This window comes from Triticum urartu, chromosome 3A, assembly GCF_056163025.1.
Source record: "Triticum urartu cultivar PI428250 chromosome 3A, HENAU_Tu73, whole genome shotgun sequence".
Classification (NCBI taxonomy): Eukaryota; Viridiplantae; Streptophyta; class Magnoliopsida; order Poales; family Poaceae; genus Triticum; species Triticum urartu.
This window is the reverse complement of record NC_141875.1, coordinates 28,074,074-28,101,954: the sequence shown is the minus strand read 5'-3', so window position 1 is coordinate 28,101,954 and position 27,881 is coordinate 28,074,074. Positions and strand designations below refer to the sequence as shown.

Sequence of the window (27,881 nt, the reverse complement as noted above, 5' to 3'; positions counted from 1 at the left end):
TCTTCGCCGCAAAAATATCAACAAACCCGCTGTTGCTTAAGCGTATTGCTACTGTTCTCATTTTTTTTCAGACTCTGTTCATATTTTTCGCTCATTAACAGGTACGGGCAACAAGCTGAAAGGCAATCCTGTTTCTTCCTACTCTGGTGGCAAAGCCAATGTTTCTTTTCCATGGAAGTGTTCAAGGCAGCAGACAGTTCGATGTAAGCCCCCCACTCTCTTCAAATCTACGGACCTTTTTCCTGTTCTTTCTCCTTTAACCAGGATGTGTTTTCTTCGTCTAACTACCGATATTGTTTCGGGTGTGCTCATGGGCTGTTAATTAGGACACATAAACAGATTAACCAGGATATCACTCATCATAAGTATGCGTATTTCACTTTCTTTGAGTTCACATGTGTATACTGATCTTTCTCTACAGTAGTGTCATGGAGGCAACATATTTTCTTTCATCTTTGATCTATTTGTTGTTGCTGGATGTATAGCTAGCTCCGTTGTTAGGTATAAAAAGTAGGAAAACTTTGGTTTTCAATCGGATGAACTTTCTCATCGGCGTCGATGTTGTGATGCAGCACTCAGGTGCTGCGCTGTTGTGCGGTCCATCGGTGTCTAACGGCGCTGCAATGCATCGTTCAATTGTTCGACGCTCTGAAGCAGCGGTCGTCGTCAACTGTTGGTGCTACAACGCATCCTCGTCGGTGCTGCTATGCAACCCAGCGGTAGTTGCCAGTGCTGCGATGCAGCGTCGACGGTCGTCAGCGGTTGTCTGTGCTGCAACTCAGCCTTCCACGGTGCTGCCATGCAACACTCGATAGACTGTCAGCGGCCGGCAGTCAACAATGTTCTACATGCAATCAGTGCTGCAGAGGGGCGACGTGGTTCTTCTAGTACGGAGTCTGGGGCGTGGTGCTTCTCGCATGGGGCTGCGTTGATGCGGCGCCCAGTTTTGCGTTGACTGGATCGAACCGCTACGCTGGAAAGGATCCCACAAGTCTGGGGTGGGCTCGTGGGGTTGCTTGTTTGGCAAGTCACGGTAGGTTTTGTTCGATTTTGAGTCCAAACAAGCGCATAGTCGTCTCTTCTTCTTTGTACATATAAATAAACCGACGAGAACACGAAATCGCTGCTAGGTCAAGAAAGTCTCCGCTCTGTTTTTCCCCAACTACGGGAGAGAGTTTTGCACCGCGCGCCATGACGGACGACGGCATGGATCCCACCCAGTACTACCACAACAGGCTCGGCGCGCTCGCCGCGCAGAAGGCCGCCGGCGTCAACCCCTACCCGCACGCCTTCCAGCCCACCGTCTCCGTCGCCGACTACGTCCACAGGTACAGGGGTCTGGCCGACGGGGAGAAGCTGGTTGACGTCACCGAGTCCCTGGCCGGGAGGATCATGAGCAAGAGGACGTCGTCCTCCAGCCTCCTCTTCTACGACCTCCACCGCGGCGGCGCCAAGGTCCAGGTCATGGCAGACTCCGGGACCTCGGAGCTGGAGACTCCCGAGGAATTCTCCGCTTTCCACTCTGGCGTGAAGCTTGGCGACGTGGTCGACGTGCGTGGGTTCCCTGGTAAAAGCAACCGAGGCGAGCTCAGCATATTCCCTGCACAGTTCGTCGTGCTCTCGCCCTGCCTACACATGCTGCCGCGGCAGCCGAATAGGCACCGGCGCGCGCCGCCGCTGCCGTGGGCGCCCGGCATGCCCAGGAACATGGAGAGCTACGCCCTCAAGGACCAGGAGACACGGTACCGCCGGCGGTACCTCGATCTCATGGTGAACCCTGAGGTGAGGTCCGTCTTCACGGCGCGAGCCAGAGTCGTCTCCTTCATCCGCAGCTTCCTTGACAAGCGTGGGTTTCTGGAGGTGGACACCCCGATGATGAACGTGGTTGCCGGTGGCGCCGCCGCGAGGCTGTTCGTCACGCACCACAACGACCTGAACATGAAGTTGTACATGCGCATCGCGCCGGAGCTCTACCTGAAGCAGCTCGTCGTCGGCGGACTGGACGGCGTGTACGAGATCGGGAGGCCTTCAGGAACGAAGGCATCGACACGACGCACAACCCCGAGTTCACGACATGCGAGTTCTACATGGCCTATGCGGATTACAACGACCTGATGGAGCTCACGGAGGAGATGCTGGGCGGCATGGTGAAGGAGCTCACGGGCGGCTACAAGGTGCAGTACCACGCCAACGGCGCCGACAAGCCGCCTATCGAGATCGATTTCACGCCTCCGTTCGCGCGAATCGACGTGATCAAGGGACTTGAGGACATGGCCGGTCTCAACATACCGGAGGAGGATCTGTCGACCCACGATGCCAACGACAACGAGTACTTGATGGAGGCTTGTGCCAGGTACGACATTACCTGCCCGCTTCCACACACGACGGCACGGCTGCTGGACAAGCTTGTCTGGCACTTCCTGGAGGAGACATGCGTGAACCCGACGTTCATCATCAACCATCCGGTGATCATGAGCCCACTCGCGAAGTCACACAGGGACGAAGCCCGGTCTGGACTGACTGAAAGGTTTGAGCTGTTCATCAACAAGCATGAGGTGTGCAACGCCTACAGGGAGCTGAATGACCCCGACCAAATCAGCAGTCCCAACTCGAGCTACATCATTTTGGAGATCCATGTGCCAGACAGTTTGGTCATTCGGAGCACACCAGCAACCATGAGAGGCCAGCACATGCGCTACCTCGCTAGTGAGTTTGGGAGAAAAGAGAACTTTGTGGTGTATAAACCCAAGACTCAACTAGAATTTTGCTTCAGGAAACAACATGCCTAGTGGTCCCCGATTGGCAGAAGGAGATTAAATTGCTTGCTGGAGAGACAGGCAATCTGTTTCGAATATGGCATGCCTCATACCTTGTTGCTCCGCCACTTTAATGGCCTGGAGAATGGCCTCAGGTTCAGGTTGCAACTCGAGGCCTGGTTACCTAACCCGCCCGCCGCCACCAGAATGACATTGCCATCAGCATCGCGAGCAATAACACCCCCATCCTCCCTTGCCAGTGGTGCGTGGTAAGAAGCATCAAGATTTAGTTTAATGAAATCTATGGGCGGAGGAGACCGCCATTGCACTATGGCAGGTCAGAGAAGTCGGGCTTCTAGTAGTGTGGATTCGTTGCAGCCCACATACCCGCGTCTTGTGTGTTTGCCATTGCCACGTCGTCGATGCATAATTACATAGCATGCATCATAGTGTGCTAGCAAATATTGTAGACCTAGGTCGCCACGAGGTTGGCAAATTTTTCCACCACTTAAACAGGAGCATGATTGCAACACATGATGCGAGCAAGAAAGATTACTTCATAACCGGTGGGCAGAAATCGCTGCTGGTATTTGCCCCTACCAAAGTTTCCGGATCAATCACATATATGCATGAGCCTCAAATCATTAAATTTAGATACAAACCCTACAAAACAATGCACTGGGCAAATAGAAAACATGAATGTTGGATGAGCTATGTAATCTTGTTTCTGACCGAGATGGTCTTGTCCTGCGAACATTTTGGTAGTCATGACTTACATGTACTTTACATTTAATAAAATGGTTGTGTTCATCGTATGATGCAGAGGTCGTGTTATTCATTTTGAAAAAGATGCCCACCTAAATAAAGATATCATAGGAAAATTGTGCCATCAACCCTTGACATCAAGGATGTCCTCCTGGCCATGAATCCTCAAGACTAGTTGGCTGTTTGCAACGCTAAAATCCTTGTCCGATGAGATAAAAAAATGGAGCGCAAGTTATTCATTTCCCTTCCATTTCACAAAATAGTTATTTAACTCGGGAAAATACCCCGGTGAACCTGGTGGTAGATGAACCCTATAAAAAATATCAGCGATTTTTTTAGCAACTCAGAAAAAAGTCAAAAATCATTGAAATTATTTTCGAACAAAGTTGACATATTGTTCCGCTCATGAAATAATTGACGACAAAAATCTGAGCCAACAAACAAAATTTCCCTGACAATATAGAGTGAATAGTAAACCTAGTATGTTGCTGATTTCGATTTGTCCTGGACAATACCTCGAAAGTCATTTCGCCCCCAATTTTTTGCGAGTAGGACAAGTTTGTTGCCGATAAATTTCATGATTTTTCGACCATTTTTTAAATTACCTTTTTTATAAAAAAAAATGGGTTCATATGCCCACTCGTTCCAAACGTTCCCCTCCGTTCATATGCCCACTAGTAGTATCTTATTTTATCATACAGTAATCCCCCTTTTCAATATGGTGTTCTATTTCATTGGTTGCATATGATTAACTCCTTTGTGATCATGCTGCTGTCATGGAACACTTAAAACTTGTTGATTGTAAATTTTGTAAGATGGCAAACATTTTGAACACTTGATGATGTGTACCGGGAAAACTGTATGGAGTCAAATTATGTGCATGGTGAAACATCAGAAACTTGTACCTGATTGTTGTCATGTGCAACTTGTTCTTCCAAGAATTGCATGGAATCTGTTTTGCACCAGCTTGGCAGCGTATAGAAGTTACAGTCTTAACTCTGTTTCAATGTTACTTTGTCTTCCAACATCTGTTGGCTAGTGAAGTTGAGATTCTACCTTTTCGGTAAAAGTAGGTTATTATGTGTAATGTCTTACTGATTGTACACCACCGTACAATATGGTTTTAGATCTCCTTTTCTGATGCCATTGTGGTTACAACCAATATTTAGTCACATTAGCACCACTTATGCAATAACATAGATAATAAAAGATGTCGAAGTTTTTTAGGTTACATCACAACACCACCGGAATCGCACCGCCGTCGGCATAGCCTTGATTGGCCGTCGGGACAGGCCTATGCCGATGGCCCCCGTTGGCATAGAGCCGTCGGCAAAATATCCGTCGGCATAGCCCGGGAGGCCGTCGGCATAGGCCCTATCCCGACGGTGTCCGTACATGGTGGAGGCAGTGAGAGAGGTCGCATCCGCCCTGAGCCATCTTCAATGCGGAGCGGCGTGCTCTACAGTGGCATGAATGCGGGCAGCTGGCGCAGGGCGGGAGCACGCGCGGAAGTGGAAGTGGTTTTGGTGGGCTAGGGCGGTCAGAAAGGGGCTTGGGATCGGCCCGGACTCCCGCAAACCTCCCCCACTTTTTTCTCCATTTTGTGGGAGAAATCGCGTCCGGACCGCCCCGCAGACCGATACAGACCCGCGCCGGATGGCTTCCGCGGTACCTACAGCGCGGTTCGGACGGTTCCGAGAGGTTTACTGGTCAGCCTTGAAGATGCCCTAAGATGGCAACAGCCCCTCAAGTCGATGAAATGTCTGACATTCCTGTTTTGAGTTTCCATGTATTTAACAGGTAGCCATACAAAAAAACTAAGTTTTCACTTATTATGGATAGGGAAAAAATTAAGCAACAAGCACTGCTTAATTCCGCTGAGATGCAGTACAGTGTTTGCACTCGCATCCACGAGCATCTCAATCGCCAACTGCACCAGTGCCAACGTTGGTTTGGCAATTGCGGAGACAAGCCTTGGGGTTACACGGCCTAGGGATGACAGGGTTCTGGCCAGGAATGACAGGGGTCTGCTGGCATGATGCGAGGAAGACCGATCATGCAGGACATTGCCATGATGCGAAAAGAGCATGAGGACAGCCACCATTATTTTCACGACAGCAGTCCCCGAACGCCGCCCCGATCGAGTCCGCCGCCGCCTGCCAGCCAACATTCATGACTTGTAGCCTGCCGACTAGAGTCCCATGCTGCATCAGCCGCCCCGATCGAGTCCGGCGCCGCCTGCCAGCCAACATTCATGACTTGTAGCCTGCCGACTAGAGTCCCATGCCGCATCAGCTGACGAGGCACGTGGCTGACCACAGCTTTGGGTCGAGTTCCACCAACCAACCCAGATCAGATCTGAGGGATCGACAGCTGAAGCTATTTCTGCAAGCCGGGGCACACCACTAGGCGGAGCACCCCACCACACCCGACACCGAGCAGCGCCGCGGCCGCCAAATCGGAGACTCGGCGCCACTAGATCGGAGACACGCCACCGCTAGGGAGGGAGAGGAGTCGCGCCCATGGAAGGCCCCGCCGCCAGCACTACCCGGGCTTCACCCGATGGAGACCCTTGGCGGCAGCGAGGCAGAGGTGCTGGAGGAGAGGGCCAAGGGCTGGCGGTGCTAGGGTTCCCCCGAGCTGCCACTATGAGCGACGTGGGGATCTACTCTTGTCGGCTAAACTACATGTGTAAAGAAACTAGCATCACTCATAGTAAGACGGGATTGCAGAAGTTGACGGCGGCAGATCCTAGAGCGTGCACAGACTGGCCGGGCTTTAGGCCATCGGATTAGATAGTGTCTGTTATGCGTACAAAGCACATCTATATACCTGTAGGTGTGGTGACTTTGTTGGCCTAGAAGGTGGCTTGGGTTGATCCTTGTATTCATTTTGCCAGGCGATGGTGAATAATTAATAAAGATGGTTGTATGCATCATGACTGACCCTAATTTTTTTTATTTTCATTTTTATTTCCTTCATTTATCCTCTCTATGTACATATTTTACCTAACACTTAACGGAATTGTACAGATGGATATTTCTGATCCAAACCCCAAGAATCCATGCACGAGCCCTGGTGATGTCACGCCATGGCCCAGTGTGGTCCGCGCCTGCCAGAGTCTCACGCCCCCATGGGTTCCTTTTAGTCTGAGTAGCAAGCCCCACTGATTCCTGCAGAACGGCTGGGTTGGTGTCGAGCACAGTACTTGCCCAAGAACTGGCGTGCCTCGGTGGCAAAACTAGATGAGAAACACAATGTTTCATGGATCGCAAATCCGGAAAGCATCCTGCCCAGCCTTCTTGAAATTCCGAGCAGGGCCAGCTTATCTTCATAACTTTCTGATCCCTCCTACTCCTATTGCGCTGTGGACGACATTGACTACCAATTTTTGTTGAACATTTAGAGCAGATAAAGATTTGAGTGCATCGCGGTATGAGTTTTGGGTTTTGGGATAGTGCGTGTGTGAGTTTCCGAGAGACGAGTGGAGAACAAGCGGGGAAAGGGATGCTCTTTAAAGATTGAAGATGTGTGAATTCATTATAGCGGGAAGGACAAAACCCACTTGCATACGTTTGATCAATGACGACGCCGTTCTTGCTGCCTAATGTGCATGAAAATGGCTTCAATTTCTTCATTACTAACGTGAATACTAAACGAATTGTCTGCTCGAAAGGACAAACGCTACCTATATATGTGCATTATAACTTGCACACCGTTCACGATTTCATGAGCTCCATCAATTTACTACGCTAGCAAAGGAAGATAAATCAAGCAGACTACACCTCTAGCAAAGGGAGGGGGGAGGCTAGAGGACCACACCTTTATTTTTAGATGTGGTGATCACAAGCAAACATGCTAATAAGGCAACTGCCCCTCGAATCGATCAAATTTCTGACATTCCTGATTTGAGTTTCCAAGTAGGAGTATTTGACAGGTAGCCAGACAGAAAAAAAACTAAGATTTCGCATACTATCGGAGAGCAATTAAGCAACAATCACTGCTTAATTCCACTGAGATGGAGTACAGTATGTGCACCGGCATCCACCGGCATCACAATCGCCAACGGCACCGGGGCCGACGTTGGTTTGACAGTTGTGTTGACAAGCCTTGGGGTTACACGGCCCACGGATGACAGGGGTCTGCCGGCAGTCTTCAGGGATTAGCGAGCCGCCACCATTAGCCGTCGCCTGGATCATCAGATCTATATGTTCGTACCAGCATATAAAGATTGCAGAGATTTATTATGAGAAAACGACAGTGGAAAGGTCGCCATACAAAATTGATCACAAAACATGCTCCAAACGTACATACCTGAGGATAGCAGCGCAACAAGGGCAAGCGAAAATAGTAGCATCTTGTACAACGACCTCATCCTGGCTTGATGGTGGAGAGAGAGAGAGAGAGAGAGAGAGAGAGAGAGAGAGAGAGAGATAGCGTGTTTACTGGGATGTCAAGCCAATCTTTTCAGATATGCCTGGGTTCCTGCTCTGTGATTAGGGTCTTAGATGGCTTTTTATAATGGACACATAGGTGCATGCTACAAGTTTTCGACTTATTTACATAATATTAACGTTTAAACACATTAATTTAATCATGGATCTGTATCCTATAAATGTGTATGTTGATATACACCCAAAACATACAGCTCATATATATAGTAAAAAATATTTATAGTATATTTTTTGCGAGGAATATTTATATAGTATATTTACACCCAAAACCTATAGCTCATCTACTGATGGCATTATTAATTGTGCATTTATTCGTGAATTGATTGCCTTGAAGGAAAAACCAAGGATCTATTTATGGCATATTGACTGGCCGCTAAAAAAGAATATATGCACAGTTAATATAAATCTTTCCAAAGATGTGCAAATTACTTTATTCTGGAAAAATATATAAGGAGGTTGTTTTTTTGGCAAGGTAGTGAGAATCATGATTTTATTGTGATTCTACGATGTTATGATCTAAATCGATTAGATATCCATATTTTCGCGAGGTCACGATCCTACTAGTGAGCCAACGCTTTGCAATTTTACCATAGAGGATCAATCTGATCCCAACTCAAGATCCTGAATATCTTCTTGTAAGCTTCTATACTACCCTCTTGATAAATACATGATTTCTTACGAATATCTTTTATAACTCTGGATACTAATTGGCAAAAATAAATATTATACATATCAAATTTGCCATGACAATATTTGCACACTAAGAAATTCAGTTTAAAAAACATCATTGGTTGCTCATTCACGCCTCGCTTACCTCCGGCCACTGAAATGTGGGCCACCACCATGCGGACAGAGCATACGCCGGCAGAACGTACTATATTTGCACAACCGGGGCAAGTTCACTGATCGGAAAATCAGTATTTTGCAAGTGTTCGTACCAACTACATCGCTGGTGTATTTACTTATTGAGGCAATATCACCGGCAATCATACAACTTGCGCAAGATGTTCAGTTTAGTACTAAAACTTTAAAAATATAGATTTATAGTCATCTAACTTGTTGTTTGGTGCAAATACGGTGCTTTTTACATCCACCCAGCTTGCGTGGCATGCCAACATTGCGTGGCCCACATATTAGTGGGTGAGAGAAAAAAATCAAGAAAGATTTGGTGAAGTTTGGCCATTCGAGGAGCTCAAATGCGTGATGTTCGTGCAAGATTTGGTGAAGTTTGGCCATCCGAGAAGGTCGTGGCGAAAAAGAAAAAAAAATCAAATTTCGGGTATGTGAGAAACATTTGTTCATGCCGATTTTTTTTCTTGTCGCACGCTCCTTGATCGTCCAAACAATTTACACAAACATCACCCACGCACCAACACGTAGCTTTGTTTGGTTGTTTGACAGTACTCCGTCGAGCAAGAGCATCACGATTGGGGGCCGTGGAGTGGTGAAGAGGAGGTCGTGCAAAGGGCAGCCTCTTGTATTCTACCTGTAGGCGCCTAGGCCAGCGGTCCCGGACGGTGTCGTCGACCGCAGCACTCCCCAAGGTTGCTCCCGCACCAACCTCTTGTCTATTCGATGTTCGAAGTTTACTGCTAGCTTTCCTGTACATGTGATCTGGTGGTTTCCAATGGATAGAAGCCAATGTGTTCGACGAAATGCCTAAGCCCATCCGTACATTGTACAATGGCAGATTTGGATACTGTGACTCGTTGAGGTAGCTGTGGCATACTCTGCGAGAGAAACAAGGGTTGGATTTTGATGGCGGAGTGAATAGCAATTTTTGAACGAAATAGCGTTGTGCTCGCATTGGGAGGAGTATGTCAGAGGAAAATAGGGGAAATTTAGGAATTACCTGGCTCGTTTGTTGTTGTTTTGATTAAAATATTCATTATTCTTGGCTGCTTACTTCCTTCCTTGTCGTTAGGCTGTTAGTGGATGATCGGTTGATCTTTCTCCCGAAGTTCTTAGCATGGTTTTCGAGTCGCGACTCATGCGAGTCTCTCTGGGGCAGTGACTCGGAAGAAGTCGAGCCTGCGTTGTGACTAGTCGCGAGTCGACACTAAGCTGAGTCGACCATATTTTTGCGACTCATAGACTAGTCGAGCGACTCGAAATCCATGGTTCTTAGTATATGTTTGAACCCCTAATGCTTATGAGTGCTTTTTCTTCACGCATAGTGTAGCCTTTCATAAGCTTCACGCATATTTACATGTAGCCTTTCATAAGCTTGTCTGGTCCGACGTATGGACTTTGACCACCACGTATGTTTTTTCTTCCTGTGTTTCCATCTAGTTCTACAATGTATTTTTGCCATGTGATGGATGTAGGTATTTTCTTCTTAATTTCCATGCCTAGTGTAGATGTACTTTTCCATGGCTTCCCTGTGGGTTACAGGGTTAGATGATTAACGTTCTCATAATTCGAACTCCCCATTGTGGGCTTCATGTGTTCTTGTGTGTATTTTTCAGATGCAGATTTCTACATTGAGTAATCAGTGATTATCCAAAGTTTTGTCATGGATGTAATCTTATTGTTACATTTAGGGGGCCATGGTTGTTATGCTGACTCCTGATGACAAGTGGGATGGCATGGATGTAGTTTTTAACTGAAATTATAGATGTAGTTCAACCTGTTGAAGGGCATGTATTTTGCTGAATCATAACCATAATGGGCTGTGTTTTCATCTCTAGTCAATGGAGTTTATCATGATTTTCCTTCATGTCCACCATGCAGTTTCAGTGTGTGCCAAAATGTTGTTTTGCAACTTCTAGCATATCTATTTCACATCCTACAAAATTTATAAAACACAGGGATATTTTTAACCATTCCATCAAATAGAACTCACCAAGAAAGCAGAACTGTACAAGTAAGTAACCATTCTGTTTGTGGTCTTGTCAACTGTATCCATCTGTTTACTGGTAGTATCTTATCTCTGCCGTTCGTCAATGTTGGGTAATACTAGGATCGTAACATACAGATCGCCGCTGCAATGCTAACAGTACTAGAGCTTAATTAATCTTAAGAAAATTGTATGGCAAAGAACATTCAGGTGCATGATACCACTACCATGGAATAGAGAAAGCTAATTCATTGACAGTGCAGGTTTGTGAGGTGTCTGGTGCCCGGCCAAGAACTAGCAAACTTTTTTTTTGTCCAAACAGTGTGTTTGCAGTTTTCTCCATATGCATGCATGTACTAGTGATCTCGATCGGTGAAGCGAGAAAATTAAAGCAGTTTTTATTTTTCATGACAGCAAGAATAATTTTAAGGAAGTGGAATGCCTTGTGTTTGTCTTGTTAAGCTTCGAGCAACAACTATCAACTAGTGGATGTAGTTGAGAGTTCAGAGTTTTAACCTGAACATCATTGATCTTTCTGACTTGAGTTGGATCAAAAATATGCCATAGTTCTCTTCGCCGCAAAAATATCAACAAACCCGCTGTTGCTTAAGCGTATTGCTACTGTTCTCATTTTTTTTCAGACTCTGTTCATATTTTTCGCTCATTAACAGGTACGGGCAACAAGCTGAAAGGCAATCCTGTTTCTTCCTACTCTGGTGGCAAAGCCAATGTTTCTTTTCCATGAAAGTGTTCAAGGCAGCAGACAGTTCGATGTAAGCCCCCCACTCTCTTCAAATCTACGGACCGTTTTCCTGTTCTTTCTCCTTTAACCAGGATGTGTTTTCTTCGTCTAACTACCGATATTGTTTCGGGTGTGCTCATGGGCTGTTAATTAGGACACATAAACAGATTAACCAGGATATCACTCATCATAAGTATGCGTATTTCACTTTCTTTGAGTTCACATGTGTATACTGATCTTTCTCTACAGTAGTGTCATGGAGGCAACATATTTTCTTTCATCTTTGATCTATTTGTTGTTGCTGGATGTATAGCTAGCTCCGTTGTTAGGTATAAAAAGTAGGAAAACTTTGGTTTTCAATCGGATGAACTTTCTCATCGGCGTCGATGTTGTGATGCAGCACTCAGGTGCTGCGCTGTTGTGCGGTCCATCGGTGTCTAACGGCGCTGCAATGCATCGTTCAATTGTTCGACGCTCTGAAGCAGCGGTCGTCGTCAACTGTTGGTGCTACAACGCATCCTCGTCGGTGCTGCTATGCAACCCAGCGGTAGTTGCCAGTGCTGCGATGCAGCGTCGACGGTCGTCAGCGGTTGTCTGTGCTGCAACTCAGCCTTCCACGGTGCTGCCATGCAACACTCGATAGACTGTCAGCGGCCGGCAGTCAACAATGTTCTACATGCAATCAGTGCTGCAGAGGGGCGACGTGGTTCTTCTAGTACGGAGTCTGGGGCGTGGTGCTTCTCGCATGGGGCTGCGTTGATGCGGCGCCCAGTTTTGCGTTGACTGGATCGAACCGCTACGCTGGAAAGGATCCCACAAGTCTGGGGTGGGCTCGTGGGGTTGCTTGTTTGGCAAGTCACGGTAGGTTTTGTTCGATTTTGAGTCCAAACAAGCGCATAGTCGTCTCTTCTTCTTTGTACATATAAATAAACCGACGAGAACACGAAATCGCTGCTAGGTCAAGAAAGTCTCCGCTCTGTTTTTCCCCAACTACGGGAGAGAGTTTTGCACCGCGCGCCATGACGGACGACGGCATGGATCCCACCCAGTACTACCACAACAGGCTCGGCGCGCTCGCCGCGCAGAAGGCCGCCGGCGTCAACCCCTACCCGCACGCCTTCCAGCCCACCGTCTCCGTCGCCGACTACGTCCACAGGTACAGGGGCCTGGCCGACGGGGAGAAGCTGGTCGACGTCACCGAGTCCCTGGCCGGGAGGATCATGAGCAAGAGGACGTCGTCCTCCAGCCTCCTCTTCTACGACCTCCACCGCGGCGGCGCCAAGGTCCAGGTCATGGCAGACTCCGGGACCTCGGAGCTGGAGACTCCCGAGGAATTCTCCGCTTTCCACTCTGGCGTGAAGCTTGGCGACGTGGTCGACGTGCGTGGGTTCCCTGGTAAAAGCAACCGAGGCGAGCTCAGCATATTCCCTGCACAGTTCGTCGTGCTCTCGCCCTGCCTGCACATGCTGCCGCGGCAGCCGAATAGGCACCGGCGCGCGCCGCCGCTGCCGTGGGCGCCCGGCATGCCCAGGAACATGGAGAGCTACGCCCTCAAGGACCAGGAGACACGGTACCGCCGGCGGTACCTCGATCTCATGGTGAACCCTGAGGTGAGGTCCGTCTTCACGGCGCGAGCCAGAGTCGTCTCCTTCATCCGCAGCTTCCTTGACAAGCGTGGGTTTCTGGAGGTGGACACCCCGATGATGAACGTGGTTGCCGGTGGCGCCGCCGCGAGGCCGTTCGTCACGCACCACAACGACCTGAACATGAAGTTGTACATGCGCATCGCGCCGGAGCTCTACCTGAAGCAGCTCGTCGTCGGCGGACTGGACCGCGTGTACGAGATCAGGAGGCCTTCAGGAACGAAGGCATCGACACGACGCACAACCCCGAGTTCACGACATGCGAGTTCTACATGGCCTATGCGGATTACAACGACCTGATGGAGCTCACGGAGGAGATGCTGGGCGGCATGGTGAAGGAGCTCACGGGCGGCTACAAGGTGCAGTACCACGCCAACGGCGCCGACAAGCCGCCTATCGAGATCGATTTCACGCCTCCGTTCGCGCGAATCGACGTGATCAAGGGACTTGAGGACATGGCCGGTCTCAACATACCGGAGGAGGATCTGTCGACCCACGATGCCAACGACAACGAGTACTTGATGGAGGCTTGTGCCAGGTACGACATTACGTGCCCGCTTCCACACACGATGGCACGGCTGCTGGACAAGCTTGTCTGGCACTTCCTGGAGGAGACATGCGTGAACCCGACGTTCATCATCAACCATCCGGTGATCATGAGCCCACTCGCGAAGTCACACAGGGACGAAGCCCGGTCTGGACTGACTGAAAGGTTTGAGCTGTTCATCAACAAGCATGAGGTGTGCAACGCCTACAGGGAGCTGAATGACCCCGTCGTGCAGAGGGAGCGGTTTGAGGAGCAGCTCAGGGATCGTTAGGACGGTGACGATGAAGCGATGGCCATGGACGAAACCTTCTGCACTGCCCTTGAGTATGGCCTGCCGCCGACCGGAGGCTGGGGTCTGGGGATTGATCGCCTCACCATGTTGCTGACGGATTCCCAGAACATAAAGGAGGTCCTCCTGTTCCCGGCCATGAAGCCTCAAGACAGCTAGCTATTTGAAAAGATGAAATTCTTGTCCTATGAAAGAAACAAAAATGGAATTTAAGTTATGGACAGTAATTGCCCATTGTAAATATGGTTTCCTAGTTCTGTGCTTTACAAATAGTTAATTTCTGTACTTCGAGAAATAACAAGCAATGTTAACTAGTTCTACGTTATTTTAATGGACAGTAACTCCCATTGCCAATATGATTTTCTATTTCATTGAGTTGCTATAACTAACCTCATGTTCATGTATTATGTTTTGGTGTTTTTTCTTCTGAAAAAGAGGACAACTCCCGTCCCAGAATCCCACATACAACAAGAAGTTTCTGCTCCAAACAGTAGAGCAGAAACATTTACTGATCGCCTCACCATGTTGCTGACGGACTCCCAAAACATCAAGGAGGTCCTCCTGTTCCTGGCCATGAAGCCTCAGGATCAGTAGTAGTGTCGAAAGCTGAAATCCTTTTCCGATAATGAAAGAAGAAAAATGGAGCGCTATTTATTAAATTCTCTTCCTTTTGACAAATAGTTAATTTATGTACGTACTTTTTGAGAAATAACAAGGAAATATTTCATAGTTCTCTTGTTTTAATGTACAGTAAATCCCCATTGTCAATATGGTTTTCTGACTTATTGAGTTCCGTATAATTAACTCCTCTCTGATCATGCTGCCGCCATGGAACACTTAAAACTTCTTGATTGCTGTCATGTGCAGCTTGTTCATCCAAGAATTGTATGGAATCTTTTTTGCACCACGTTGGCATCATATAGAGTTACAGTCTAGACTGATCTGTTTCATGTTTCTTGCAACATCTGTTGGCTAGTGAAGTTCAGATTCTTCCTTTCAGTAAAAGAAGGTTCTCACGGGTATTAATGCCTTGCTGAATGTACACCACTGGTTTTAGCTCTGTTTTTTTGATTTCATTGTGCTTACAACCAATATTTAGTCACATTAGCACCATTTATGCAATAACATAGCTAATAAAAGATGTTGAAGTTTTTCAGGTTACACCACAAGCGAAAGGAGCACGCATATTTGATGGTAGGGGAATTTCTCCTTAGAACCTGACAATTCTAAAATATAAATCATATTTGAAATATGGAGCAGTTATTGCTTTTATCCTGCAATGAAATTTATTTCTATTTCTGATTTTAACTCAAATCACACAACCCCTTTCAGATATTGTAGCTATCTATATGTGAAAAAGGGTATTTTGCTGCTTCCTACATGTGCTTGGTGTGTATCCTGTCTATGCCAAGCTGTATATTATTGCAGAGATACGTTGTGTTTACATATAAATAAGACGATCACTCCACCGAGATGGAACACCACAGAACCTGCACCGTGACAATAATTAAGTACATCACAATATATTCATCATCATCATCTAACAATCATCGAATCATAAAAATCAGCATCCTATATCATCTCTTCCGCAAAAAAAATCATTATCTATCATCAACATCATCATCTATCATGTAACAATCATCATACATTTGCAACTATCATCAAAAAATCCATCATCTAACGTCATGCCCCTTGTTAAAAAAATTGCTTTTCTTGCATTTCTCACATTTGTAACTATCATCAAATCATCTATCAACTAACTATGCATCCATCCATCTAGTTACATAACTATGAACAACAACAAAATTATCAAAAAAATCTACAGAGAGGGAGGGAGGGAGCTCACCGTGGGGGAGGGCCGGCTCGGGGGGAGGGGCAGGCACGGATGACGGGCCAGAGCAGGCGGCGGAGGGGCAGGCACGAATGAAGTGGCCGCCGGGGCGGGGTCGATGGAGGTCGGGGCGGGGACGGAGGTCGGGGGAGGGAGGGCCGGATGCGCGGGTGGGTGGGGGAGACGGGGGAGGCGCGGGCGATGGCGGGTTCGGGGCGGGGCGGGGCGGCCCGGGGTTGGTGCGGCGCGGGGCGGCGGGCTCGGGGCCGGCGGTGGCGTGCTCAGGGCGGGCGGCGGAGGTGGTGGGTGGCGGCGCGGGTGTGGTTCGGGGAGGAAGGGGGAGATGGATGGCGAATGGGTGGTGGGGGCGAACCGCAAGGGGATAAGGTCGGCCCTATGCCGATGGCCTGGCCGTCGGCATAGGCCCGCCCCTTTGCCACGTCATCGATCCGTGGACATGTGCGCTGCTATGCCGACGGCTAAGCCGTCGCATATATACTTTGCATTTTTTTATTTTTTTGTTACGGCATTTTTTTTATTTTTTATTTTTTTGTTACGGCATGTGCTGCACCCCCCCAAAACCATTCCGGCCCAAACCACCCAAAGATACCCTCCGTGTCGGCCCGACGTGGCCGTTTCCCCCCTCCAGGACACGGCGGCAGCCACGCCCGTGAGGTCTACACGGCAGGACGGTGTCACGACCGGGTTTTTCGGGTATAAATTTCCAGAAAAAGACCGCGTGCTCATCAGCCCCAGGATTACTGTTAGCTGATGAGGCTCCAACTTGATTCAGAAATTCCAAGCAAAAATACAAAATATGTAGTACAAGACCATTCTGGCCTGTGAGTACAACAATTGGGTTTCTAGTGGTCGATGGCGGAAGCGGTTTGTGAGACATCAGTGTCTATGGGACTCCATTTCCCACAGGAACAGCTGACCCGGTTAACTCCTATCTTCGCGAAGCTGCTATCACCGTTGCTTAGGTCCCGAGGCTGTCATCGCCACGCTCCTCTCCAAGCAGAAATCTGGCCAAGACAATAGCCAGGGACAAGCCAGTGAGTACTTTGAATGTACTCGCAAACATTAAGAACACAGGTATAATATAATTGATAAACATGCACTGAAAAATTCCATGATCACATCGTCAGTCATATATAAAACATCTTTTATGCATGCAAGCAGGTTATTTTCATGCAACGTGAATAAGCAGTAATAGAGTGGGAATTAAAATGCCGCAGTCGGGCGTCTGAGCGACACCACATAAAGGGCTTTAAAAGATATGCCACAGTCGGGCGTCTGAGCGACACCACATAAAGGGCTTTAAAAGAAATGCCACAGTTGGGCGTCTGAGCGACACCACATAAAGGGCTTTAAAAGAAATGCCACAATCGGGCGTTTGAGCGACACCACATAAAGGGCTTTAAAAGAAATGCCACAGTCGGGCGTCTGAGCGACACCACATAAAGGGCTTTAAAAGAAATGCCACAGTCGGGCGTCTGAGCGACACCATATAAAGGGCTTTAAAAGAAATGCCACAGTCGGGCGTCTGAGCGACACCACATAAAGGGCTTATAAGATAAAATAATCACAATGAATATCCAGGAGGTAGAACCGTCCAGGGATACTCGATAATATAAATAATGCAACGGGTTAGTCCATCACAAAATAATAATCATGGTCCTCACAAGTAACCAGTTGGTATCCAAGTTTGTTTTAACAATATTTCACCTCCGAAGACTGACACTAAGACCAACACTTGACCCATCCCAGACTGTAATCCTTAACCATGGACACGGCTATTCGAATAGGTTTTTAATCTCTGCAGAGGGTGTACTCTTTACCCACGAGTAACGGATTCCTTTAGTCCATCGGGACTAATTCCGTCTACGGCCTTTTAGTTGAAAACACGCCTAACTTGCACACACCAGCTTAACTCATCGGTGTCTGGAATCACCCACGACACTTGTTAAGCAAAACTCTAAGTGGGGAGGCTACAACCTCGCGTAGCATGGGGTCAAATTTATATCGCGCGCTCTAAGGGGTGGCCTCCCCTCTCGGTCCTAACTAGAAACACCCATGCCCCCTGACCAGGTGGCATGCCTACCGGCTACAACCGATATCTTCCACCATGGCCTCTTTGTACGGTGTGTGCTGGAAAGGGGTTGACGACTTACTGAACCGTACCCTACCTGCGGCAGGGACAAGTGGTAGTACGAGGCAAGTATGGGGGTTACTGGAACAAGACTCTGTCTACGGTCGACTCAGGAGGTTCATAAATTCCCTACATGACATGTATTACAAAAATAATTCAACCAACATAATCACCACTCAATATACCTTACCATGCAATACCGGACATAACCGCCCCGACGGGGACCGGCGACAAGCTCACTCCTACCCAAGGCAGAGGCTTTCCCGGATTCCTTTCTGGCATGCATGCAAGGCACATGAGGATGATTACCATCACAAGTATATTCATTTCCAACAGCAAGGAAATCACTAATATGCATTCATGCAAATGATCATATTACATGAAATAACAAGTTCTCCGATATAAGGTGGTGTTATAAACGTGTCAACTAACACACCAAAAATATTATTCCGGGGTTCAGAATGCTTGCCTTTAATGGTGTGGAGAGGTGGGGGTGCTCTCCAAAATTTTTGAAAGCTTCCTTCTCTCCCAAAAATCCTATTTCCAAAAATATGCAAATAACACATATTTCAAAAACAGTACAAAAACGTTGTTTGGAAAATTTTCAAATAAATCTTAAAATAAACTAGACAATATTTGAGAGATGTAGGAAAAAGAATTAATTCATTTGGAGTTATAATTAAAAAGTTATAGCCAGTCAAAGATTTGGTCAAAATCTGTTTTTAATAAAAACAGAAAAGAAAACATTTCGAATAAACACGTACACGTCGAAAGCGTATTTTGGAAATGCGCTTCCACTTAACCCACGTGGACCGGCGCTGGGTCACTGATGGTGGGCCCGCCTGGCCCACTGGTCAGGTTTGACCAGTCGCCCGCGTCTTCTCCCTCCTCTGCCCGAGCGGGGCGGGGCTCCGGCGAGGCTCACCGGCGAATGACGGCACCGTTTGGGGAACGGAGGCCATCGACGTGCTCAGGGGATCAAGACAGTCACTCCGGTGGTCGATATGGTCTCGGGGATGAACGGAGCTGCCGGCGGCGAGCTTCGCGGCGGATGGAGACCGTCGGGCAAGGTGATTTTTCTCCCGCGGTGTGTCCCGATCAAAATTGAGTAGTGGGAATGGTTCACGGGAGGATGAGGAAGCTCTTGGTGAAGAGAACGGAGAGGGGGAGGTACTAGAGGTGCCGGATTGGCCGGGGCGGTGGCGGCGGCAGGAGTTGCCGGAGATGAGGAAGGAGGCCTCCCCGGGTCGAATGCGAGCTAGGGGAGTGCCATTGGGGTGGCCTGAGGTTGCCTGCGTGCTCGGGGAAGCTCGGGGGCCTCCTTTTATAGCTCGTCGAGGTCGGTTCCGCGGCGGTAGATGAGGATGCCGGCGAACCGCCTCTCTGTAGCTTGTAGGGCGACGTGGAGGCGACGGGAGCTAGCCGACGAGCGAGGAGATAAGCTCCTGCGGCTCCCAGGGGCAGGTGGCGAGCCGGGGTGGCTTGGGCGGCGCTTCCCATGGCGGTGCCGGATGCGGCCGCGGGCATGCCACCAAGTGGCTCTGACGGCGGTGCTGCAGGGCACCGGGGCCTGCTTGGCGTGTTGCCGTGAGAGGGGGAGTGCGTGGCGCGGCTCTCTGGTGCAGGAAAAAACTAGGGGCACGACGTGGCGACTCGGGCGCGGCACGTGCAATACGCGCGCCAAACGCACGCTCTGCTCGCGCTCTGGGCACGCACGGGATGTGCTCGACACAATGCCAGAGCACGCTAGAGGTCGCGGGAGAGGCTGGCGAGAAACATGGCTAGGTTAGGGATAGTGGGGCGATCAAGGGACAAGGTGGTTAGGTCAGGAGACCAAGTCCACAATGCAAATTCAAGATCATGTCAAATCTGGCCATGCTCTCCAGGTGTTTGACAAAATGCCACAGGCACCTAGGCTTTTCTTGGAGTGGCCAAATTCTCCAGATCAGGGTATCCTTAGATGCAAGAGAGAGTGGTGAGGTTATTTGGACAAAAGGAGAAACTTGCTAGTGCAAATTTTTGCAAAACTTCAATTCTGGACAGGAAATAAATGACATTATTTCATGAACCAAAAATATTCCAATGGGTGCATGCTCCTCGATTTAGGGGTTTGGTAGGGCTGTCTACAAGTAGGAGAAAGTACAAGATCATTGGAGCAAAATTAAATAGGGTTGTAGTAGAAATCACAAGGCTGGACCAGAATGGAAAAGAGGTTGATTTACTCAAAATTTTCAAATAACATCACATGGTTTTTGCATAAAGTTGAATCATATGCTACTACCAATATCCCATAATTTTGGTGGAGGCTAGAAAGAATTATTTAAATGGGTTGTAGTGCAAATTGCACTCTGGACCAGAGAAGAAAAATTGAGTGTAGAGCTCAAAAAATTTCATGAATAAAAGATATTCTTGTATAAAAGTGATTTAAAAACATCACATGACATCTCCAAATTTTGGTTGAAATTTTAAGTGAATTTATCAAATGGTTGTAGTTCAAATATGGCCATATAACCATGGAAAACCATTTTTCAAGAAAATAAAGATCAAGCAATTTAATTAAGTAATTAGTTATACTGATAAAAGAAAAGTTTTTTCTTGAGAGGTTAAACAAGTCCAATAACATATTTGAAAGGTTTTCACTTTGGGGAAAAACTCCATAATAACAAGGGGGAAAATGGTTCAAAAATCAAAAGGGAGCCCAGAAAATAAAAGTTTAATTTCCTGGCAAAATTTTAATGCAATAAAACAAGGCCAAAAGTTTGGGGTGTCACAGACGGGGGCCGTGGGGGGGTAGTAATGCCACCGGAGCGTCGCACCGGGCCCTCATACATGCGGGGTGGTGTGGTGGCATGTCCGAAGAGGCGGCACGCGTCTCCGGGGTGTGCCCCCCCTCACGGACGGCGCCGCCGCCGGCACCTGGAGGGGGGAAACGGACGCGTCGGGTCTACACGGAGGGGATCTTGCTGTGGGTCTGGCCCGGATGTTGCTCCAGAGTGTTCCTATGGGCTGACCTAACACAACCGGGTGGGGAGGTCCACTGGTCAAAGCCCGTCCGTGCAAAGTCAAAGGGCTAGATCGCATGGTCAAACGCTACAGGGTTAGGCGGGACGGGGGCACTTGGGGGGTAGCAATGCCACCGGAGCGTCGCACCGGGCCCTCATACATGCGGGGTGGTGTGGTGGCATGTCCGAAGAGGCAGGACGCGTCTCCGGTTGGCAGAGGGAGTAGGAAGGAGAGCATGACCACGATGAGCTATGTGCAAACCTGATCCATTGGCAGTGTGGATGCGGTCCCTTCCAGGGTACTTCTCCCTCACGGTGAGCAACTAGGTAGAAGAAGCTCACCGCGGTGCTGGAGGTTGCTGCGCTGTAGACGAACGTACAAGGGAATGCTCGTCCGGTGGTCTTACTTATGAAGAAGAGAAAGCGTCCAGGGACTGGAAGGGCACACACGGGCCAAAAGTTATGAAGGCAGCTGTCATTTAAGCCTGGGTTGCATTTTTAGACTTCTCATATTCCCAAGCACACTAGTTTGACCGTCGCAACACCTATTCTCTTCATATAACTCCTGCCAAAAAAAGTGGAGAGTATAACTCCCAACAGTGGCTTACCCTATTAGCTGCAATGGGCTCGATGTGAGTGATATTTTATCTGTGCAGCTGGTCTCCCTTCCGTGCAAGTACCTTGGGTTTACCCGAGAGTGGCGTTGCAGAGGCCACTTCCCCCCTCTAGGTGCCGGCGGCGGCGTCGTCCGTGTGAGGGGGCACACCCCGGAGACGCGTGCCGCCTCCTCGGACATGCCAGCACACCACCCTGCATGTATGAGGGCCCGATGCGACGCTCGGGTGGCATTGCTACCCCCCCACCCCCCCCCCCCCCCCCGCAGGGCCCCCGTCCCGCCTAACCCTGTAGCGTTTGACCACGGGATCTAGCCCTTTGACTTTGCACGAACGGGTTTTGACCAGTGGAACTATCCACCCGGTCGTGTTAGGTCAGCCCATACGAACACTTTAGAGCAACATCCAGCCAAAACCCACAGTAAGATCCCCTCCCTGTAGACCCGACGCGTCCGTTTCCCCCCTTCAGGTGCCGACGGCGGCGCCGTCCGTGTGAGGGGGCACACCCCGGAGACGCGTGCCGCTTCTTCGGACATTCCAGCACACCACCCCGCATGTATGAGGGCCCGATGCGACGGTCGGGTGGCATTGCTACCCCCCCAGGGCCCCCGTCCCGCCTAACCCTGTAGCGTTTGACCACGGGATCTAGCCCTTTGACTTTGCACGGACGGGTTTTGACCAGTGGAACTATCCACCCGGTCGCGTTAGGTCAGCCCATACGAACACTTTAGAGCAACATCCGGGCCAAACCCACAGTAAGATCCCCTCCGTGTAGACCCGACGCGTCCGTTTCATCCTTCAGGTGCCGGCGGCTGCGCCGTCCGTGTGCGGGGGCACACCCCGGAGACGCGTGCCGCCTCTTCGGACATGCCAGCACACCACCCCGCATGTATGAGGGCCCGGTGCGATGCTCGGGTGGCATTGCTACCCCCCCCACGGCCCCCGTCCCGCCTAACCCTGTAGCGTTTGACCACGGGCTCTAGCCCTTTGACTTTGCACGGACGGGTTTTGACCAGTGGAACTATCCACCTGGTCGTGTTAGGTCAGCCCATACGAACACTTTAGAGCAACATCTGGGCCAAAACCACAGTAAGATCCCCTCCGTGTAGACCCGACGCGTCCGTTTCCCCCTTCAGGTGCCGGCGGTTGCGTCGTCCGTGTGAGGGGGCACACCCTGGAGACGCGTGCCGCCTCTTCGGACATGCCAGCACACCACCCCGCATGTATGAGGGCCGGGTGCGACGCTCGGGTGGCATTGCTACCCCCCACGGCCCCGTCCCGCCTAACCCTGTAGCGTTTGACCACGGGATCTAGCCCTTTGACTTTGCACGGACGCGTTTTGACCAGTGGAACTATCCACCCGGTCGTGTTAGGTCAGCCCATACGAACACTTTAGAGCAACATCCGGGCCAAACCCACAGTAAGATCCCCTCCCTGTAGACCCGACGCGTCCGTTTCCCCCCTTCAGGTGCCGGCGGCGGCACCGTCCGTGTGAGGGGGCACACCCCGGAGACGCGTGCCGCCTCTTCGAATATGCCAGCACACCACCCCGCATGTATGAGGGCCCGGTGCGACGCTCGGGTGGCATTGCTACCCCCCCCCCCACGGCCCCCGTTCTGCCTAACCCTGTAGCGTTTGACCACGGGATCTAGCCCTTTGACTTTGCACGGACGGGTTTTGACCAGTGGAACTATCCACCCGGTCGTGTTAGGTCGGCCCATACGAACACTTTAGAGCAACATCCGGGCCAAACCCACAGTAAGATCCCCTCCGTGTAGACCCGACGCGTCCGTTTCCCCCCTCCAGGTGCCGGCGGCGGCGCCGTCCGTGTGAGGGGGCACACCCCGGAGACGCGTGCCGCCTCTTCGGACATGCCAGCACACCACCCCGCATGTATGAGGGCCCGGTGCGACGCTCGGGTGGCATTGCTACCCTCCCCCCCCACGGCCCCCGTCCCGCCTAACCCTGTAGCGTTTGACCACGGGATCTAGCCCTTTGACTTTGCACGGACGGGTTTTGACCAGTGGAACTATCCACCCGGTCGTGTTAGGTCAGCCCATACGAACACTTTAGAGCAACATCTAGGCCAAACCCACAGTAAGATCCCCTCCGTGTAGACCCGACGCGTCCGTTTCCCCCCTTCAGGTGCCGACGGCGGCGCCGTCCGTGTGCGGGGGCACAACCCGGAGACGCGAGCCGCCTCTAATTTGGACATGGCCCCACACCACCCCGCATGTATGAGGGGCCGGTGCGACGCTCCGGTGGTATTGCTATCCCCCAGGGCCCCCGTCTCGCCTCTTCAGACATGGCACCACACCGCCCCGCATGTATGAGGGCCCGGTTAGACGGGAGGGTGTACCTGGGGGGTAGCAATGCCGCTAGGTGTTGCTTTGGGCCCTCCTACGGTTGTGAAAGCGTGGTGGCTAGCGCAGGCACCCGGCACGCAGCTCCGGGGTGTGCCCCCCATCTCCGGCGTCGCTGTGGGGCACGGCGCGGGGGCAGCAACGTCCGTGAGGGGGGCAATCGATATACCATCTGGGTATGTTTTTTTTGTGTTAGACAAGGCACATTTATGTTGTGAAAAAACAGGGAAAAGTAAATAAAAATAAGTAAAAAAATAAAAATAAATAAAAAAATAGAGATATGCCGACGGCCCTGCGCACATGGCCACGGATCGATGACGTGCCTAAGGGCGCGGATCGATGATGTGGCAACATCCATGGGCCAGACCTATGCCGACGGCTAGGCCGTCGGCATAGATTTGCCACCCCACGGACAGGCGAGCGACGCGGATCGATGACGTGGCGGGTGACGCGGATCGATGACGTGGCGTCTATGCCGACGGCCGCCGTTAGCCCGTCGGCGTAGATTGACACCGTCAAAAGGCCGTCTCCGTCCGGGTAGCCGGGCCCACGAGCAATGCCGACGGCCTTCTCTATGCCGACGGCCACCGTAAGCATATTTCTATCGACGCCGACGGGTGAGCTTTGCCGACGGGGGCCGTCGGCATAGATTGATATACGCTGACGGCTTTTCTATACCGACGGCCTGGGCTGGGCCTTCGGGATAGGCCAATCTATGCCGATGGGGCCCGTCGGCATAGGTTCGGCCGTCGGCATCGCCAGTTATTCTGGTAGTGTTATATGTCACCCCATATTAGCTGATGCATGATGAGTTTGGTTGATGTTTCCTTTGTGGATGACGTAGATGTTGCATATTGTTTCTTCTAAATACACACTAAATCTTCAGTTATCTGCATGGTATGTATTCTTAGTCTACCTTGCATTGGCCAAAGAGAGTGGTTTTTTGGCGCTAGGTATGATGCCGAGACATTGAATATTTTCTGCATGCGAAGATACTTTTAGTGGTCGAGCAGCATGCAGGTTGTATGTGAATGAAGATCTCCAGAGATAAATTTGTTTTTTGATAGGTTCGGTGTGCTTGAGATTTCTTTTGGTTCCCTGTCAACTACTATGGCTGCCGCAACAAGCCATGATGGCCAGGTCCTGCCTATTTCTCAATTCTCATACTGCTGCCTCGCCTTTCTCCTCTCCACCTTCACCCGGTGGAGAATCAGTTGGGCAGATCAAACCTCCTGTCTCCTATTCCTGTTGCTGGAGACAAGAACTATTAGTCCATCGCTCCTGGCCAGCTTCTGGACGTGATGCTATCTGGCCGGAAGTAGGAGCAGACTCTCAAAGCCAATTCCATCGCATGCATGCATCAATTGAATCCACCGTTGATCATCAGGGCACTGTCCCATGCATATATAAGTTGATTCGGCAGGAAACATACCAATCTTATATCTGTAAAAAAAAAATTCTAGGAGACCACAATTCAGAGTATAATATCTGCCGGCAAACTTCTGCATGGAACTTATATTTTTATGCTAATAATGAATTATATGTGTAAGCTTTAACCTTGATTTTTTATAAGCTTTAACCTCGAATTGATTCATCACACTGTGGTTATCTGGGGCGTTTAGTTATCTCTGTGTTGCCACAAAACCAAGGTATTCTAGAAAATATAAGTACAATCGATTGTGCTCAAGGACAAGGGAGAATTAAAGTGTCACATTTAGAGCTGTATTATCAGATTGAGCCGGTGCATGATTTCTATATACAAATTTGTTTGTTCTTATATGTCCTTGGGACTTACTATTTCTATATTTTCTCTTAGGAATTTGTGAGCTCGAGTTCCAAAATTTGGAGTTCTCCTGACTTTGAACATTGCATTGGCCACAAAGTGTAGAACACAGAGGGTACTCCTCATAAGAACACCTACATGAACTTATTTCCTTTGGTAACCTGCTCTGTATGTCTTAGAAAATATATCTAGGTGCAATGATATTCACAACTTAGCAACGTTTGCAAAAGTAAAGATTCAAAAGGTAGCACACTCATGATAATGACACATATAATCTTGCATCCATTCAAACGAAACTATAATTGCATACGAGTTTACCATTTTTCCTACAACGCATGACATCTTATAATCCATTCGAATATATTGTATCATTTCATATTTTTTATTATTCTCAAAGTTTAATTTCTAGCCCGTGCAGCAACACGGGTTGATGACTAGTATCTAGAATTATGTTATGTTAAAGGGGCATCTAGATGCATACTGTTGTGGCTGCCATTAAATGCATGTCTTCTCAAACTATTTAAAAGGAAGTGTTGTTGCCGTGCCATTTAGGTAGTTTCAACAGATATGATGTGCTTGGCTGTTAATGTTTTAGTGTGCGCTTCTCACCTGCTGGAAAAGGCCAATTCGGGCATTGTAGCTGCTTCAGTATTTGATTTTCATATATTTTTCTTTTGCAATATCCTGTTCTAACATCTGAAGATGGAATACTTTAACAATATAATCTTCCTGACTTTCTGCAACTGATTTTTGCTGTACTCCAAAATTATATGTTTGTGTTTATTGCCTTTTTTAGTGTGTTGATATTTGAAAGGGGAACAGGGCAACGTGTTGCACTCTTGCTTTTGTTAGAGCACTATATTTTATTGTTAACCATGCTATGGTCCAAACTCCTTTTTATTCTGCTCATATGATATTGCTCATCTTTTGTTTTCTGTCCGATGCCTCCTGTATTTAGAGTAGAAATATTCTTAATTTAGTGTTTCTTGAACATGGCCAGGGCAATGGATAAAATCTACTCTGGATAGTTGACAGAGGGAGTACATGCTAAGTTGACTTTTTTCCTGCGGATTTGCTTATCGTGAAGATGCTTGCAAGGATGCAGAGGGAGCGAATCATTTGGAGAGATGGATTTGCTTATCGTGAAGATGCTTGCAAGGATGCAGAGGGAGCGAATCATTTGGAGAGATAGGATGCCACTGTTTGGTGTTTTTATGCATTTTGGTTTGCTTGTAACTGTGTTTGCACTAGCTGGGAGTAAGTGACTTCAAGAAGTGTAGGTGTTTTAATTGAAGGCATGTAAAGCCATGACAATATGTATGCTCTTACAGGATGTGCTCTAATGCCGCTGGTTTATTATAAATCTTGGATTAGAAATGATGTGTAATGTTGTTGGTTTATTGCAACTATGTGTTTGTTTTAGTTGGAATTGTATGCATAGAATGGAATTGGTGGATTTTTTTTAATTCCTAATTAGTTAATAGTAGCGTGGGAAAACACCAGACGCGCTACTACTACTTCGTTAGTAGTGGCGTGGGTTTGCGTCCAGGCTACTACTAACTTTTTAGTAGTAACGTGGGAAAAAACCTGAGGCGCTAATACTATTTGATTACTAGTAGCGTGGGTTGCACCCGCGCTACTACTAAAATGTTAGTAGTAGCGTGGGTTTCACCCGCGCTACTACTAACTATTAGCTGTAGCGCGATACTAGTAGAGTGGGTATCCGCGCTGCTAGTAGCCATTTTACCCGCGCTGCTAGTAGGCTTTTTCCTAGTAGTGGATACTGATTGCAACCGACAATGCCTTCGACAAGGAGACGACGCCCAAGATCCCACCATCGTCTGTCACGATCCCTGTCAACATGATTTTTGCCGACATTTGCGTCATTCCGAGCCCGTAACTGGTTGGTTTCGAGCTGATCTGCACCGAGACGACGCGCGTGCCGTCTGAATGCCTGCAGGGAACCAGCTTCCCATGGAAACCCCTCAACGCGTCGCCAGCCGGCCACGAGAAAAACCAAGAACGGATCTGGGGTGGACCAGATCCATGGCTGCCGCCGCACCCTCCATCACAAGAGAACATGCAGGTTCCCTCGGCCATG

General features: G+C 49.1%; 1 long non-coding RNA gene and 2 pseudogenes across 1 annotated transcript; 2 read left to right on the top strand and 1 right to left on the bottom strand.

Moving 5' to 3' along the window:
* The first annotated feature begins 1,191 nt into the window (after nucleotides 1-1,191).
* LOC147978140 (lysine--tRNA ligase pseudogene) lies at nucleotides 1,192-2,789 on the top strand (annotated as a pseudogene).
* A 4,591-nt stretch (nucleotides 2,790-7,380) lies between these two features.
* On the bottom strand, nucleotides 7,381-8,381 carry LOC147978139 (uncharacterized). The gene is made up of 2 exons (XR_015599539.1): nucleotides 7,836-8,381; nucleotides 7,381-7,725 (listed from the first exon to the last, which is right to left on the bottom strand). It is a non-coding gene; the product is annotated as an uncharacterized LOC147978139 (long non-coding RNA).
* A 4,194-nt stretch (nucleotides 8,382-12,575) lies between these two features.
* On the top strand, nucleotides 12,576-14,194 carry LOC147978138 (lysine--tRNA ligase pseudogene; annotated as a pseudogene).
* Nucleotides 14,195-27,881: the final 13,687 nt, after the last annotated feature.